The sequence below is a fragment of the Lagopus leucura genome, unplaced genomic scaffold (assembly GCF_019238085.1).
Source record: "Lagopus leucura isolate 7727_CA_CO unplaced genomic scaffold, USGS_WTPT01 49072-0_obj-0_obj, whole genome shotgun sequence".
NCBI lineage: Eukaryota > Metazoa > Chordata > Aves > Galliformes > Phasianidae > Lagopus > Lagopus leucura.
Genome location: NW_024965744.1, coordinates 22279 through 28278, shown reverse-complemented (window position 1 = coordinate 28278; position 6000 = coordinate 22279).

Genomic DNA, 6000 nt, shown 5'->3' with positions numbered 1-6000 from the left:
TCTTCTCTTCTCTTCTCTTCTCTTCTCTTCTCTTCTCTTCTCTTCTCCTCTCTTCTCTCTTCTCCTCTCTTCTCCTCTTTTGTATTCAATCAATTGGTCATATTAATAAATCTGTCATCAATTCACTATTATTCACCAAAGAAACAATACAATTTGACTGCTTTATTGCATTGCTATTGCAAAATCTTCCCTTCCCTTCCCTTCCCTTCCCTTCCCTTCCCTTCCCTTCCCTTCCCTTCCCTTCATTCTTCCTCAGGGCAGGGTGGATTCAGGCAAGGTACCTGCCAAACTTGAAGAGATTTTGAACTTGGCTTACAGTTTTGACCAAGTCCATTGATTTGTGGATCTGGATTTAGCCATTCTAGCTTTGGGGATTCTTATTTTTTCTTAAGTATTTAATATTTGAGAGTTAAAATGTCATATTGGCATGGAGAAAATATAGAAATGCTGTGTATAAGCTTGTGGAATCATGTGGTCTCATTACAGTTGCTTAACAAGTTATTGCACATCAGACAAAGTACCGTAATTGTCTGTGCGCTTGAGCTTGCCCAGAGTGAGGTAAACATCCATACGCTCTGGAGATTACTCGTTAAATGAAGCATTATGTTCTAGTACTGAGCAGTCTCTGCTGTCATTCCATTATTTGGTGCTTTAAAGAGAAATTTACTCTGCATAAGAGTAATTTTAACAACGTGGTTTTCTCTGTGTATATTTTGGACATTTTTCAATTGCTCACACAGATTGTAGACAAACACATACGTATATGTGCACACAACATTTTCCTACTATAATTGGGTATTTTTGGCACTTTCCAATAGCAGAATCAAATCCAAATTGTAGCTACCTTTGGAAAATCTTAAAAGTAGCTGTAATAGAAAAAGGAGGTGTGACATTTGTGTATTAAAACTTAATGAGAATTTTTTTTCCAAAAAGTGTAATGTTTTCCATCACTGTTTTAATATTAATTTTTGATGAAAATGCCACAGGACTTTATAAATGTGAGATTTTTTAAACATCACTGCAAACCACTAGGCAAACATAGAAATGTCATCTGCAGTCACTGACTTACTTGAAACTTGATGTTTTTATAGAGAAAATCAAAATAACTACAGATATTTTAATTACAAATAAGTAGATGTAACTTGATATTTTAGCATAATTACAACTTATGTTATTGAGTTCATTTTCCTTTATTTATTTATTTATTTATTTATTTTTGTAAAAGGAAAAGAATCCTTTCCTGTAGGATTCATTGTAGCATTTCTATGAGATTTAGACAATGCATCCAGATTTACTACCCGTCATGATTCGTTGTGTAGGATATCACTAAAGTTCTGACAGACCCTTAAATTAATGTCAGTGTATGTGAGTAATATAAGCATTAAGTATATAATGGGCAATTGTTCCTCGGTATTTAGATTTGTCTACTGGACACACACAACTGAGGAATCCCTTTTGTGAGCAGTAAATTTCAAGTTTTGACCTACTGACTTTATGAAAGCGAAAATTCTCCATTGGGAATAAGATGTTCATCACATTTTAACCTAATGTCCAAGAGTAGAGGAAACGCCTGGCTGGAATAAAGAAGTAGCTCATCCAGTCTGCCGTTCTGGCACCAAGAATGGGTAAGAGCAGATGTTTCAATGGAAAACATAAATCTTCACAGTTTTACTGTTCTCAGCTGTATGTTGTTGTTTCTTACAGTGCTCACACCTTGAGATGCAGAGATTTACAGAACTTTTAACTGCAATATCCATATAATATTTTTATAGCATATATCTTAAAATACTTTTTTTTTTTTTAATTATTTACCCTAAAATGTTTACCTATTTTGAGAAGATTTAAAAAGTGTATTCTCAACTTGTGCAAAAGTAACACCATTCCGTCATCCCCCTTACATCCTTTATAATTAGATTGAAAGTTATGGATATGAGGAAAAAAAGGAAAAAAAAAGGAACACTTCAGTCCAGTAAAATTTATTTTACTGGAGAGATTTAGAGGACCATGTGAGGGAGAGGGGTGACAGAACTAGTCTAGTGGAGAGCTCTGGGATATTTTTTCCATCCTACTGCCTGAAGGTGTTCACTAAGGAGAAAGTATGGGAGCTTTTCTGCTAGTGGTGTTGAGACACTGTTGGCAGTGAAACTCTCTGATTTTCCCAGCCATATACTTGCCAAGTTTGGCAAAAACTATTTTTGGTTCAAAGTTAAAAGCCTGTCCTGGGTTCTGAGCAAAGATTCAGTTATGAAACCATACATTTCATCTTGTGCAATAATAATAGCAAGATATTTTTCACAGAATCACAGAATCACAGAATTACAGAATTGTAGGGGTTGGAAGGGACCTCCAGAGATCATTGAGTCCAACCCCCTGCCAAAGCAGGTTCCCTACACCAGGTCACACAAATAGGCATCCAGGCAGGTCTTGAACATCTCCAGAGAAGGAGACTCCACAACCTCCCTGGGCAGCCTGTTCCAGTGCTCTGGCAGCAAACTCTTATTGAAATTGACCACTACTACCACCTTTATTTTTTGTAACCAATTTTCTCTTAATTTCCCAGCCAATCTATACATCTATTGCATAATAAAATATAGCATGCCTCTAAAATATAGTGCCTCTGATGTCAGCACTGCTGGATGACCTTCACTTTAAAATCAGAATAATCCTAAAACAGTAAATTTAGATATACATGTACATAAATTTTGTTGATCTACTTTATGAAGGTGGTGATATATATGTAAGAAAAATAGTATGTTGTCACATTGTGATGTTGGTGCAGGAGGTGGCTCCTCATGTAATTGGTAGTAGACATGCAGATGTAAGAATTTTATAAGGGCTCAAAGGGAGGCTGGAGAAGTACTTGAAAGCGATATCCAGTAGATTGGGGGGGGGAGGGGGGGGAGGGGTAAAAATAGTCAAGCTACAGTAGGCTGAGGAAATCTCCTGAGCTGAAAATAGATGTGGAGAAGCGAGAGTGCTAAGGGAAGGGTAATATCATATACGAATGCTCCATTCTTAGTCTTCCTTACATTTACTTACACTTACTGCTGAAAACAGACTTCTAGACCGGACGAACCTTAGGTGTAATTCATTAAACAAATTTACAGTCTTATTTAAGTAAGGAGTTGTCTGAGAGGCTTTTTCTGGAATAAGAAATGATCAGTGAAGCACAGTTTGAATGCAGAAAATCAGTAACGTGTTTAGTGCTACATATTGATTAGCAAAGCAAACAGAGAGGCAACAGTGAAGTTGTCAAAAGCTCAAATGTGATTAGTTTCTCAATTATTTAGTGTATACATTTACATTCCTGTTTTTTAGCTTTTCCACTTTATCTTCTATTTCTATGAGGAATATATTTGCAATTTTTTCCTAAAGGTTTCTCCTGGTAATTATGCAAGCATATACGGAAGATATTTACTGATCTACCTGTGCATCTTCTGTGTGCTGCTTTGTAAACATGTAGCCAAACTTCAGTGCCATAACTCGTATATCATAGACCAACAAAAACCAGTCAGCTGTAGCAAATATGTTCATCTTTTTCAGAATGGAGATTGTTTTGTGGAGCAATTAAAAGGGGCATAATTAATTCATAGGTCATGAGTCAGTTCAGTGACTTATAATATTGAATTTTTTTATCATGCACCTAAAGCATTTATTTTAATTTTGTTTGTTTTATTGGACTCATCCTTTTGTTGTGATTGGCCTTTCATGCTGGATTCTTATCCTTTTAAAAATGTTTTTATGTTTATACAAGCACTTCTGAAAAACAAGAATGAGGCTGAGGTGCCTATAAAGAAACAGAGGTGCCAATATTTGAGTGAGCTTTATGAGTTGACTCATTCCATATATCCTGACTGCCAAAAGACAACTTTCTTATCATCCACAAAATTTAAATTTGCCCCTGACAGAATTGTTGTTGCATAAAGAAACCATAAAACGTGTTATGAGTGCTGTTATTGTTGTTCTTATTACAATGAATATTAATGGTGATGGTGAAAATTATGTCTTTACTCTCAAAATTGCTCTACTTAATATTAAGAAGAAAAAAATATTCTGCTGCAGTGTTTTTCTTTTTGTACTCTACAGTTTTGGCAGACAATATCTGCCACAGTTTTGTATCAGCCATCTGAAATTACTGCTTGCTGATTGCTAGAATGATTACAACATAAATGCTTTGGAGCTTGTCAAGAAATGTATTTTTCCATGAACTGTTTCTTGCCTCCTCCCAATTTATTAATGGTGTGAGATAATAGCTGCTCAGCAATATATATATATTTTTTTCCTATACAAATTTAAAGTCATCTTTGATGTTTCAAGTGCTTCCAGTGTTTTGAGTTTGGTTTCTTTTATCATCATCATCATCATCATCATCATTTTTGTAATGAACAACACTTCTGTCACCATTTGTCTCAAACACAGATTACTGGACTAACAAAACTCACACATTGCATGCATATGACTATCATTTTTCAGGAGAAATGTGGCTGTTCCGTGTGTCCTAGGAAGAGAGTTGTGAGTTCTCACCCTGTATTATGCATTACTCAGGAAGAATTAGCAAAGAGCTCTTTCTATGCCTCTGGAGAAACACAAAGCAGCTGTAGTAGAGCTAAGGGTCTAGACAGCTGATCTCACTGAGGATGGAGGATGGTCAGCACAACAGAGGAAATGTTCGATAGCTTGTCAATTCGTGACCCTAAGGTCTAAGAGGCTTCCATTTCCTCAGACAAATGCTGATCCCATTAATATGAATGGTTGAACTTCATTTGACATCAGCTAGTCCTGAGTTTGAGTGCAAGTACATTATTCCCTGTGCCATTAATGCAAGTCACATACTCCAGCTCACAGACAAGAGAAAAAGTTTCCAGTAGTCTTTGCTGTTTTGCTTTTGCAATGTCTGCGAAAATGAATAACTGGTTTATTCCTCTGTAACTGTTTACTATGCTTTAGTGTCTTCAAGATATCTGATTCCACTTTTTACTTACTTCAGGTTCACCTAAAATTGTGACTAAGTACATCTAGCAACAGCTTTCCCAGCTTTGACATTTGAATGATAAACACAGTATCATAGAATCATTTTATTTGGAAGGGACCATTAAGAGTCATCTAGTCCAACTCCCCTGCGATGAACAGGGACACCTACAGCTAAATCAGGTTGCTCACAGTCCCATCCAACCTGACCTTGAATGTCCCCAGAGATGGGACATCCACCACCTCTCTGGACAACTTGTTCCAGTGCTGCAACACTCTTATTTTAAAAACTTTTTCTTACATCCAATTGAAATCTCCCCTGATCTAGTTGGAAACCACTACCCTTTGTCCTGCTAATGAGTCTATCCTCTTCTTTTCTGTATCTCCCCTTCAGATATTGAAAGGTCAGTTATCAGGTCTCGCCAGAGCCTTCTTTTCTCCGGGCTGTGAACAGCCTTAGCTTTCTCAGCCTGTTCTCATAGGAGAAGTGTTCCGTCACTTGGATCATTTTTGTGGCACTCCTCCAAACGTGCTCCAACAGGTCCATGTTTCTCCTATGCTGAGGACTCCACATTTACAAAGACTCAATGGCATATGTGCTACTTACTGCATATTTAGTATTGAACACAATAAAGGTATTATACACTTTATAAACTACATCTTACCATTATTTTATCCCCAAGCACAGGGATTTCAGATGTGCATTGTAGCTCCTAAAGAAGATCAAGGAATAATTTTTCTGACAGGTTATCATTGTCCTCCTTATTGCCAGGGTGATTGCCACTTAGATTGCTAAAAGATCCATGGACCAAATTTTCTTTTGAGTAGTCAATATTTAGGTTTTATGATGTTTTATTCCTACTCATCCTGTTTTGTTTTTGTTTGTTTTTCTTTTTTTGCTTGTTGGTTGTTTTTTTTTTTAATGAAGAAATTGCCCTTCATAGGACAAGTCTATGTATGGTTTTTGTGTAACGCATGTTAGTACACAGTTATATCTCTATGCTCCAGATGCAGCTATCACTCTGTAAATCT